At 35.4% G+C, this 13,371-nt stretch overlaps 1 protein-coding gene across 1 annotated transcript in view; it reads right to left on the bottom strand.

Moving 5' to 3' along the window:
- The window catches only part of LOC127856221 (heat shock 70 kDa protein 12A-like), a 138,404-nt gene that overhangs the window by 74,748 nt on the left and 50,285 nt on the right, over positions 1–13,371 (bottom strand). The window lies entirely within an intron of this gene.

Genomic DNA, 13,371 nt, shown 5'->3' with positions numbered 1-13,371 from the left:
GCGCTTAAAGTTGGAAGGGTGAGCATTTTTATATATGGAAAAAGTTACTACCATGTTAACTAAACAGACTAAAAAGCCCGGGAATTGTTCCTTTGAAGCGCAGTCCCATTGCTTATAACGTAGGTACATTTATCTCTCCAAAAGATATTGTCGTTCTTTCTATTTCACATATTTTTAGATACTGAAGATCAAATATACGCATTTGATTTGAAACAGATTCACAAGACCCGTAGGAATCAAAATGCCTTAACCCTTTACCAAACGACACATTTTGGACTTTCCCAATTTGAAAAAGGTTGCAGAATACAATTAAATTGTAATGGAATATTAAGGAAATAATCAGGTAGGGTAGAAATAATTGTGATAAAAGGAGAAATTGCTCATCTTGAGCAATTTCTCATTTTATCATAATTTTGTATAAAGTCGTCAGCTATAAACCCGTAAAATCCTGTTGGTGTTTGGTAAAGGGTTAATAATCTCTGGTTCCTTCTTAGAGCCTTTCACACATTTATAACAAATACAATAGTAGCATCTTTCTTTGTAAAGAATCATCTCAAACAAGGGCTGTTTGTAAAACATGCATGCCCCCCCATATGGGCTGTCAGTTGTAGTGGCAGCCATTGAGTGAATACATTTTTTGGCACTGTGACCTTGACCTTTGACCTAGTGACCTGAAAATCAATAGGGGTCCATCTGTGAGTCATGATTAATGTACCTATGAAGTTTCATGATCCTAGGCGTAAGCTTTCTTTAGTTATCATCCGGAAACCATTTTTTTGTGTGACGTCATCGTGACCTTGACCTTTGACCTAGTGACCTGAAAGTCAATAGGGGTCATCTGCGAGTCATGATAAATGTAACTATGAAGTTTCATGATCCTAGGCGTAAGTGTTCTTGAGTTATAATCCGGAAACCATTTTTCTAAGTTGAGTCACCGTGACCTTTGACATAGTGACCTGAAAATCAATAGGGGTAATCTGCGAGTCATGATCCATGTATCTATGAAGTTTCATGATCCTAGGAATAAGCGTTCTTGAGTTATCATCCAGAAAAAAATTTACTATTAAGGGTCACAGTGACCTTGACCTTTCACCTGAGAATCAATAGGGGTATCCATGATCCTAGGCATAAACGTTCTTGAGTTATCATCCGGAAACCATTTTACTATTTCCGGTCACCGTGACCTTGACCTTTGACCTAGTGACCTGAAAATCAATAGGGTTCATCTGCGAGTCATGGTCAATGTACCTATCAAGTTTTATGATCATAGGCATAAGCGTTCTTGAGTTATCATCCAGAAAACATTTTACTATTTCGGGTCACCGTGACCTTGACCTTTGACCTAGTGACTTCAAAATCAGCAGGGGTCATCTGCGAGTAATGATCAATGTACCTTTGAAGTGTCATGATCCTAGGCCTAAGCGTTTTCGAGTTATCATCCAGAAACCATCTGGTGGACGGACATACGGATGACGGACGGACCGACATGTGCAAAACAATAAACACCCTCTTCTTCGAAGAGGGGCATACATATAATTAACAACCCACACATCCCTTAGACCAACAGGCCTGAGAATATTATGATAATCTAAAGATTATTTCTTAATTTATAAATGTATTTAATTAAGTAATACATATGACTTCTAAGATCAATTCATAACTTATATTAAGAAAATTATAAATGATCAGAAATTTATATAGATCGTTGAGCAATTGACAATCATATCTCCACATTTCATGAGTCACAATTCACAAATGGAACAATGAATCATTAGTTATTAAAAAGCAGCATATAGACAGTTAAGAACATTGCACTTCATTAATTCCAACACCTTCTCTTGGATACAAAGTTTGAGTTTACAATGCAGAATCATATATTGACTTTTATGGAAATAATTATGTTCATGGAAGTTGTGTTTTAAAATCAATAAGATATTATTAAACTGGTTTAAACACTACAAAAAAGACATTAAATAAACATGTCATCCGAATTTTTTTTATCCGGATATATGGTCACTTTCGACATATTTAAATAAATCCCGACTTTTTTCAGTTTATAAGAAAAACATTCAGAACACATGTTCTTACTTCAATTCCTTTGTAAGCAGTCACCATCTGATCTAAAATGGCACTAAATGACAGGGTTTTATCTCATGTTTACAAGATGTTGTTGTTGTTGTTGGTCACAGCCACACGGCCGCAGTAATCTCCCCTGGTAAACGTCATATGTTCAGTTTTGTGACCTCCCGGGACAGGATCAAATTTGAGCCATGGGGAATAATTTGAACAAATTTGGTAGAGAACTATTAGATATCACAACATACCAAATTTAGTAGCCCTAGGCTCTATAATTAAGAACAAGAAGATGTTTGAAGTTTGCACAAAATAGGCCTTATTTAAGCATATGTTCATTTTTGTGACCCCTGGGGCAAGGTCAAATTTGTTCCCAGGGGCATAATTTGAAAAAACTAAGTAGAGAACTATTAGATGTCACTACCTACCAAATTTGATAGAAATAGGCCCAATGGTTATGGACAAGAAGATTTTTATAGTTTGCACAAAATGGGCCCAATATAAGCATATGTTCAATTTTGTGACCCCTGGGGAACGGTCAAATTTGATCCCATGGGCTTAATTTGAACAAACTTGGTAGAGGACTATAAGATGTCATTACATACCAAATTTGGTAGCCCTATGCCATACGGTTATGGACTAGAAGATTTTTAAAGTTTGCACAAAATAGGACTTATATAAGCAAATTTTCGATTTTTTGACCCCCCCAGGGCGGGGTCAAATTTGACCCCAGGGGCATAATTTGAACAAACTTGGTAGAGGACTATTAGATGTCACTACATACAAAATTTGGTAGCCCTAGGCCCAATTGTTATGGACAAGAAGATTTTTAAAGTTTTCACAAAATAGGCCTTATATAAGCAAATTTTCAGTTTTGACCCCCCGGGGTAGGGTCAAATTTGATCCCAGGGGCTTAATTTGAACAAACTTGGTAGAGGACAATAAGATGTCACTACATACCAAATTTGGTAGCCCTTGGCCCAATGGTTATGGACAAGAAGATTTTTAAAGTTTTCACAAAATAGGCCTTATATAAGCAAATGTTCAATTTTTTGACCCCCGGGGCAGGGTCAAATGTGACCCCAGGGGCATAATTTGAACAAACTTGGTAGAAGACTATAAGATGTCACTACATAGCAAATTTGGTAGCCCTAGGCCCAATGGTTATGGTTAAAAAGATTTTTAAAGTTTGCACAAAGTAGGCCCTATATAAGCAAATTTTCTATTTTTTAACCCCCCCGGGGCAGGGTCAAATTTGACCACAGAGGCATAATTTGAACAAACTTGGTAGAGGACTATAAGATGTCACTACATAGAAAATTTGATAGCCCTAGCCCAATGGTTATGGACAAGAAGATTTTTAAAGTTTGCACAAAAAAGGCCTTATATAGCAAATTTTCAATTTTTTAACCCCCCCCCCCCCCCCCCCCCCCCCGGGGCAGGGTCAAATTTGACCCCAGGGGCATAATTTGAACAAACTTGATAGAGGACTATAAGATGTCACTACATACCAAATTTGGTAGCCCTACGCCATACGATTATGGACAAGAAGATTTATAAAGTTTGCACAAAATAGGCCTTATATAAGCAAATTTTCAATTTTTTGACCCCCTGGGGCAGGATCAAATTTGACCCCAGGGGCATAATTTGAACAAACTTGGTAGAGGACTATAAAATGTCACTACATACCAAGTTTGGTAGCCCTAGGCCCAATGGTTCTTGACAAGAAGATTTATAAAGTTTGCACAAAATAGGCCTTACATAAGCAAATTTTCAATTTTTTAACCCCCGGGGCAGGTTCAAATTTGACCCCAGGGGCATAGTTTGAACAAACTTGGTAGAAAACTATAAGATGTCACTACATAGCAAATTTGATAGCCCTAGGCCCAATGGTTATGGACAAGAAGATTTTTAAAGTTTGCACAAAAAAGGCCTTATATAGCAAATTTTCAATTTTTTAACCCCCCCCCGGGGCAGGGTCAAATTTAACCCCAGGGGCATAATTTGAAAAAACTTGGTAGAGGACTATAAGATGTCACTACATACCAAATTTGGTAGCCCTACACCATACGGTTATGGACAAGAAGATTTATAAAGTTTGCACAAAATAGGCCTTATATAAGCAAATTTTCAATTTTTTGACCCCCCGGGGCAGGGTCAAATTTGACCCCAGGGGCATAATTTGAACAAACTTGGTAGAGGACTATAAAATGTCACTACATACCAAGTTTGGTAGCCCTAGGCCTAATGGTTCTTGACAAGAAGATTTATAAAGTTTGCACAAAATAGGCCTTATATAAGCAAATTTTCAATTTTTTGACCCCCAGGGGCAAAGTCAAATTTGACCCCAGGGGCATCATTTGAACAAATTTGAAAGAGGTTCACCACAGGAACATTCCTGAGAAATTTCATCAGAATTGGACCAGTAGTTTAGGAGAAGAAGATGTTTTAAGAAAAAGTTAACGCACGCACGCACGGACGCACGCACGCACACACGACGGACACAGGACCATGACATAAGCCCCGCTGGCCTTTGGCCAGTGGAGCTAAAAATTGTTTGCATTACGAATGGAAAGAGTACACCCGCTTCAATTATAAACGTCTTGAATTTGAGATCAGGAATGGACTGCAGCGACAAATTTAATCGAAGAACACACTTCACTGAATAGTTTGGAGATGCCATTTTTGAGATGTGTATTGATGATGGTGTCAATATTGACATAAGCGTGTTAAATCATTTGTTTGAATAGTTGAGGATTAGCATACAGTTATCATTTGTCTTGACTTTCTGTGCAACACTTGCGAGTACAATGACTATATCGCTACTCAAGATGTATTGCCCCATTGATGACGTCATTTAACTTCTATAGTGCTGGCTGTGAATTTTTTTTTAAATAAACGTTTTTGTGATTTATAACTTTAAACTAGAATAAAATATGTACGCTCTTGGTATCAAATTGTTTGTTTTGTTGAACCTGATTCATGTTGATAGAAACTGTTGACTTAATTGCAAATCCCACGTAACTCTAAACATTGACTGACACAAGAACTTCCTGTTGACCATGATATAAAATAATATATCAGGCAACGTTATATCAGGCAGATATCAATGCAGTGGTATGATAATATTCTATATAACAATCTGTTTCATCGGCCAACTGCCCAGTGCAAAAAACAGCCACTGTAAAATGTGTGCAGTCGTGGTATGCGGCGTTTGAAAAGCCCCATTCTAGATTACCTAGGATAAAGATATCACTTACAGATATCTGCGCTCTGTTGTTTAATTACTTAATTCTGCTAGTTTGCTGGCTACATGTCCAATTTCTGCACAGTATATCACCGCTACGTTACGTTATTTATCATGATTTTAAGATGGCCCTAGTTCGCTCATCTGATAGGAGTCGGTTCATTCAATCTTTACATAACGTCAAACTTGACCTAGATATAGCCCAGACAAACATCCTGGTCAAGTTTCATCATTATTGAACCAAAACTATGGCGTATGGAGTGTTTTTGTTTATGTAAGATTTGACCTGGTGACCAATATTTTGAGTTGACCCCACTAACCGAACATCAAACTTTCCTTACACAAATAAATATTTTGACCAAGATTCATAAAATCTGAAACAAAATTGTGAACTCTAGAGTGTTAACAAGGATTTTGTATAATATAATGAAAATTTGGACAATATAAGGGCAATAATTATGGCATTAATTATTTGATTTTTCTCATTATCAAACTTGACTGAGATCTTTCAGCAACTTTCATAAAGAAGTGTGAATGCTAGAGTGTTTAAAAACCAAATGGCGGACAAAGACCAATCCTAAAACCTCACCTGAGCAATCAGGTGAGCTAAAAAGTGTGTTTCACCGATCTGAGCCATTTTCCAACTTGTCCGAGAAATCCATAAAACCAATGTTCTGACTAAGTTTCATGATGATTTGGCAAAAAATGTGACTTCTATAGTGTTCGATCACAAGGTTTCTCTCTAGTCACATAAGGAAAACTGCCCTACCCCCCCTGGCGGCCATGTTTTTTGACAGATCGGGACCATTTGCCAACTCATCTGAGACATATATAAAACCAATCTTTTCACCCAGTTTCATGATGATTGGGCAAAAATTGTGACTTCTAGTGTGTTTACAAGGTTTCTCTATAGCCAAATAAGGAAAACTGCCCCGCCCACTGGCAGCCATGTTTTTCAACGGACCAGAACCACTTTTGAACTCAACCAACATATCATTAAGACAAACATTTTGACAAAGTTACATGAAGATTGGGCATGAAATGTGACTTCTACAGTGTTTACAAGGTTTTTCTTTTTTTGACCTAGTGACCTAGTTTTTGACCCGGCATGACCCAGTTTCGAACTCGACCAAGATATCATTAGGACAAAGCTTCTGACCAAGTTTCATGAAGATCGGAAAAGAAATGTGCCCTATAGAGTGTTTACGAACAAATGTTAACGGAGGGACGACGGACAAAGACCGGTCACAAAAGCTCACCGGAGCAATCAGGTGAGCTAAAAAAGTTACAAAACACATAAGCAATCATCAAATTATTCTTTACAGAGTCATTAACATACAATAATGCAAGTTGTATTATTTAGAAACAACATTTTACAGCAATTTTATTGTGATTATTAACCAAAATGCACAGCATAGTTGCTCAGCCTCATTACAATAAAATACTTGAACAAATAAACAAGGCATTTGCTCATTATTATTTTTTCTTCACTTGTAATTCCCACAGAGGACATTTGTTGATTACAGCTAATAATCAAATTTCATTTTACCAAGGTTACAGAAAAATATAATTTCACAAGTGGTAATGCATCTAAAACAAAACATTATCTGTTTATTTTACTATTTAGTACAATCAATAGTAAAAATCAGCCCAAACGATCTCAATGGCATACGGTTTGTGTATAATGATGTCATTAAAATATATCCTTAACAACTTCATAAAGAAGTAGGGTGAAAAGTGTCATAATATACAAGTCACAGCAGCTAATCAAGCATTTGAATGATTCTTTCTTAGACTTTAGCAGCTAAGCAAAAATTTGAATGCTACTTTTATAGATTTATGACAAAACATTTGTGAATATTAAACATGCATCTTTTGTAAGGAAAAGTAACTGACGCTGGTAAACAAATGTCAAAGAGGGAAAAATATAGCAACTGTTATCATATCTTTACTAAGTGAACAAATATACTTTTATCTGAAACTGATTTTTATCTCGGCATTAAAACTATATATGCCACTGAAAAGCATAAAGTTATATGTTACATTCTTTATCAAATCACTAACAATGAAATATAATGTGATAACAACGTTTACTCCAGCCAGAATGCTAGAACCATGAATATACACAGTCTCCAAGCACTCAATATCGGGTCCAAGTGTTTTCAACTTTGAAGTGTTTTCTATTCATATTTTCAATTAAGTACAGCGTCCATCTGTAAGTTTCACCACACAGGCTTAGGCGACTGAGTCAACAGGATCCCAAACCGCTTCTTCAACGTGACGCGCTGTCTGGAGTATTTGTCCTCGGGAGAGAACCGTGCCGGGTGTGCTGAAAGTGTCGGTCTGCCAGCTGGATCAGCCTTCTGAGAAAAATATTAACAGTGTGCACGTTAAATAATAGTTATAACAAGAGATTACCAAGCAATATGGTCCCCTACCGGTGAAACTCCGCCATTGTCAGATTAATTCAGGCCTTTTCCGATCCATTTTGGGAAAACGCCACACTGGAATTTTGGGAATTTCGCGTCGTGAAAAACCCCATTTTGGTAAAAAAAATAATCGCAAAACTGCCTCAATTGGGAAAAATAATTGCACGTAAATAGTGTTTCTTATATTTCAAATTAACTGGAAAATAATGACTTTTTTGATAACATATTATAAAAATTTTACAAAATATTATGAACATGTGTAATAAGTGCAGGGTTTTTTATCTGATTTTGGGGAAATGGCCTGGCCTTTTTTGAGGGGAAAACAATCGTGCGAAACGCCGGTTTTTGGGGAAAATAAGGAAAGTCTTAAATAATCATCAATTTAACATATTTTACTGTTTTTAAAACAAATTCAAGGCAACAGATAATTTAATTATGCAATATTGTTCTATTTAATTTTTCTACACTGGATCAGGTTAACTTGTATATTTAAAGGTTACAAAAAAAAAAAAAAAATTTTTTTTTTGGGGGGGGGAATTGGAAATATTTTTTTTTCAATTGGGAAAAAAACAACCAGATTTGCATTGGCAATGGGGCCGAAATTCGAACCCGTTGCATAGGGCAGAAAAGGCCTGTTATTATTTTTTTTATTCATTTGTTGCCATAGCAACCAGAATTCTTGACATAGGAACAAAATTAAAATGACGTGCATAATCTCCATATTGCCATCTATCCATGTTTCAGTTTCATGAAAAAATATGAAGAACTTTATCGCAGGATCCAGGAAAGTGTGACGGACTGACAGACAGACTGACAGACAGAGCGCAAACCATCAGTCCCCTCCGGTTTCACCGGTAGGGGACAATTACACAACAAGAGCACCGCATAGCGGGTGCCAACGCTCGCCTGTGGGTGCAGTTTTGAATAAATGAAACCTTGTCAGAAGAATATTAGAGGTCACAGTGACCTTGACCTTTGACCTAGTGACCAAAAAATTGGTGTGGCATGTAGAACTCATCAAGGTGCAGCTACATATGAAGTTTCAATGTTGTAGGTGGAAGCACTATGATTTACAATTTACCCCTAAAAACTAATTCCAATACAATCAAAATGAGTAAGTATTTTTCATTAAGTTACATCCATTCCTTGAAAGTAATCAGCGGTCGCCATTTGTCAAAGCGTCATTTTTGTTGTTGATTGGATGCTTCTGTGCCTGGCTCTGTCAGTGTAATTCACTACTAAGCAGGGTTCAAGAGCACATGATTCTAGCAGCGGAAATGAATGACAACTTTCGTTTTCAAGTAAATAAAATAGGGTTAAAACAGTTGTTGCAAAGAAAATATATACGTTTGGAATTAGTTTTTTTTAAGGGCAGTGTTTTTTTTGGATAAAATATTCGGCGTGATTTGGCCCCATTCCCCCATTTCTAGAGTATATATTTTTCCCAAAAATATTTTTAAAATTCCCTTTTGGAATTGAAATTCAATTTTAATCAATACCTCATATTAATACGTCTTTCGTTACAAATTTATTTACTATAATTTTCCTGAACTAGCGCATGCGCGTGTTTACTTTCTTTTAGCCTTAACTCCTTTACCGCAAACGGTACGTAGTTCACTATCACGACTTTCGATTTACAACATCTATCTTTGAACATGTCACATAACATGTTGATGAAAACAAATGTTTGTCTCTCTATGTATGGTGAATTATAGTGTTAAAACATGATTTTGTACTGTTACTTGCTAAGCATTGAAATTTCCCCTTTTCCCCTTTTACGCATGAATTTTCCCCCCCAAAAACTGGAAAAAAAACACTGAGGGGTTTACAAGTTGTTTATTTAACTCTTTTTCATCAATGTAAAGCAGTAAATTGTGATAGTATTGAATGTAAGCATGCATTTACACTAAGGGTTATGGTAATAGATCGAAGTGCAGGTTTTTGTCTTGCCTAGCGAAAACTGTCAATTTCGTCGGATTTGTCAGTTTGTTATTCTTAAACGGTTGAAATGAGGCCAATTTTTTATGGCCAACGTTTGCAGATGATATTTAGCTACAATTTTATATATAGGTTTATAAATTTCAAATGATAATGACTTTGTAATTTGCACTTTTGTTGAATTTGTGACATTCTGCCTATTTGGCATGTTCAACGCCTTGCCTATGGATAAACCTACTAATAAACCAAAAACAAACTAACACAATTATGTGTAATGATAATATGGGCCTAGAATAAACATGTCCTACTTTCAAATGAAAACCGGAAATCATGAGAAAAATCGTCTTAATAGCAATTAATAAACAGCATATAAATTTCAACTTCTGAAAATAGACAGCATATAAATTTCAACTTCTGAAAATGAAAAAACATTTACTGTCCAGCACTTCTTGAGGGGTTTTGGTCAGAGGCACCATACAATGATACAATGAGAAGGGCCAATACTATGAGAATAAGGGATAATGTTTTTCCAAACAATAAATTATTCAGGATTGTTGTCTGCACACAACCAACAAATATTTATGAAAGTTTCTTTGCATAAGAATAAAATATTTGATAATGAATTTTATATTAGAATATTCTGCCGATTTTTGAATTTATGTTATTTGTAAGTATTTCTTATACAAATTATATAACATGTATTTTCATTAAACAAATTGTTGATACAATTAATAAATTAGTTTCACATTGAAAATTAAATGAAGTTTTTGAAACATAAGGCCATCCTTAAAAATTCTTTTGTTTGGCATAACCCGACCGACCCACTAAAATCAGCCAGACTGAATTGTTTTTGGTTACTTTAAAAAAAAAAATTTTTTTTTTGCTCGCCGAAAATTCTTTCCTCTATTATTTGCGTCATTTAATTGAATGCTCTTTCAAGGATATCTAGAATAGCAATGAACAAAACGCGTACCGGTATTTATTTAAGTCGCCTATTTATTTGATGTATGCCATTAATTAGACTAAATACAATCAAACCGCTCCTGTTTTTCTCGTATCCCTTTTATTAAAATACGCCGCTGTCTTTCAGGATAGTTTGGGAGTAAAAAAACAAATTAGAATCTAATTAATTATCACCGTTCAATTCAATTCGGCAATCGGCAGAGATGTGTTATATTATCGCCATATAACTAATTATTTAATATTCACTCTTTAATTCAGATCGGTAAATATTCGGTAGAAAGATATAAAGTGGTCAGCTTAGAAATATTTATTGACGGGTATTGTCACGTTTTTTTTTCATTTGCTTATTTCTTTATACACTTTCCGACCGGTCGCTATTTTGGAGGCAGACAGCGATATTAAATGTGTATTCAAATTGTACAACATCTGCACATGCATGACCCAATATTATCCGATAGCTCCACCCGTCCTCACGTTTCATTCAACAACGTCATGTCATGTGTAAGCGAGCTCACTGCTGATTGGCCAGCTACCATGTGCACTTCATTAACAATAAGGTCAAGCAATGTCTAATCGGGTACAGACCGGGTTTCGTTAACTGTTCGAATTGCAAACACTTTCATTGAAACAAAGAGACAAATATAGAAAACCAGTTAGGATTAAAATGGCGGATGTTTTCAACGAAATTTTACTAGATTTTCGCATTTTCGATTTTTCTTGAGCCAAATTCTCAATATTTTCGCAATTGACTGAAATGGAGAACGACAGCGCGGGCATTGCGAACGTGTTATTATTGGAATAAAAGCTCACTATAACAGGGCTCGCGCTGTCATTCGCCATTTGCGAAAGTATAGCTAATTTGCCTCAAGAAAAAAATTATTTGCGAATATGCTTAAATCTCGTTAAATTTCATTGAAAACATCCGCCATTTTAATCCAGAGTGTTTTTTAAAAACTATTTTTCTCTTTGTTTCCATGAACAATTTGAAGTGCATATGGTAGCTGGCCAATCAAAATTGAGTTCGCTATCGGGTAATATTGGGTCATTCATGCGCAGATATTGAATGGAATACACAGTTGATATTGTTGTCTGCCTACAATATAACGGCCGATGGCAAAAGTCATATAAAAAATAAACAAATGAAAAGAAACGTAACACTCAATAAATTATTTTAAAGCTGATCACTTTACAAAATTCTACCGACTATCGATCTGAATTAAAGGATAATAATTAAATAATTAGTTACATGTTGAAGATGTTGCACCTTTCTGTTCTTGATTGAAATTAAAATGTTATAATTACTTTGTTGTTTTTTACTCACAAACTATGCTATTGTAAAGTAATATGTCAACCAAATAGTACATTAATTACGTATTTGCTAGGTTACTTGTTTTCATTTTCTGTAGTCAAACGATATGCACATTTTATTTCACGTGCAAAATGCGTACAATTTTTCAGACTGTTGTTTTCAGATAAAGTATCTTTCGTCGATTATATTTTTGAAGTTCTTTATATAGAAAAAATAGACTTACGAATAAACGTGCGATGATACGGACGGTGCAGATTTTTTTTTACCAAAGGCAGAAGACTTGGAGCTTTATTTGATAATTACCTTTCAATTTGGTATATGTCGAAGTTCAATGTCAGAAAAAAATTACTAAAAAAAAATAAAATCCCTACCTACCTTCCCCCCCAAATTTACCTGGGTCGGGTTATGCCAAACAAATAATTTTTTAAGGATGGCCTAAGATACAATTTCCTACATGATTATGTGATGAGATCCGATAATAATAATGATGAAGTCTGAAAACAAGGTAAAACTTGTAAGTGGCAGGGTGCTAAGCCCCTTCATTAAGGTCTAGATGAAGCACTGAAAATTAATTATTTTGCCCAATAATTGGTCATTTCACTCAAAGAGTTTTCGTTATTTTAATCAGGTTATTTTCTATTCCAGCGCCTGTGTAAGCAGACCACATTTAAAGTAGGGTATTTCAATTATAAAAAAGAGACGCTTCTCTTATATAAAACATTAAAAACACAAACATAATGATAAACTTATTTAGGCAGCCCACGACAGTCCGAATGCTCAGTATCCGAATTTTACACTCTAACAATAAAGATACATTTTGATGAAAAAATGACATTGATTAGAATGACCATTAATTCAATATTAATAGTATTACCTTAAGAGTGTAAACTCTGTTTCCCCCGTCATCCAAATAATACATGAGATACATTTTTCTTTTTGTTTTCGTTTCACGTGTTCGTTCGAACGGAAGATGTTGAAGAAAATCACACCGTACGGATACATCGTGGGATGTAGCCTATTGAGAGAAACTACCGGTACTCTGTCTTTCCGAGATAGAGCTAAAGCGAGTTGATAAATGTATTTCACTGAACTTTTAGCCAAAGTGTTACATAATCAATAAAATAGATTGTATCAATCACATGCCTCGTTAGATACGCGCATTTTTTTTTAATTTTTAAGACAGTAGATCTAAGTGGCATATTGCAAATTAAACTTTGTCGCACAACATATCGAACATGCTCATTGACTTGTTACGGTAGCAAATTATTTTGTCGCGGTCATGTTTGAGATAAAACAACGTGAGAAACTATATCTAAATATAATACTAGAAAAACTATGCTGCGTTCCATTTGCTATATGCCAATATTGACCAATCGCACGTGCATAGAATGCTTAAAAGTTGACGTACGTCA

The sequence above is a fragment of the Dreissena polymorpha genome, chromosome 13 (genome assembly GCF_020536995.1).
Source record: "Dreissena polymorpha isolate Duluth1 chromosome 13, UMN_Dpol_1.0, whole genome shotgun sequence".
NCBI lineage: Eukaryota > Metazoa > Mollusca > Bivalvia > Myida > Dreissenidae > Dreissena > Dreissena polymorpha.
The sequence above is the reverse complement of the archived record's forward strand: the minus strand, read 5'-3'. Positions and strand labels throughout refer to the sequence as shown.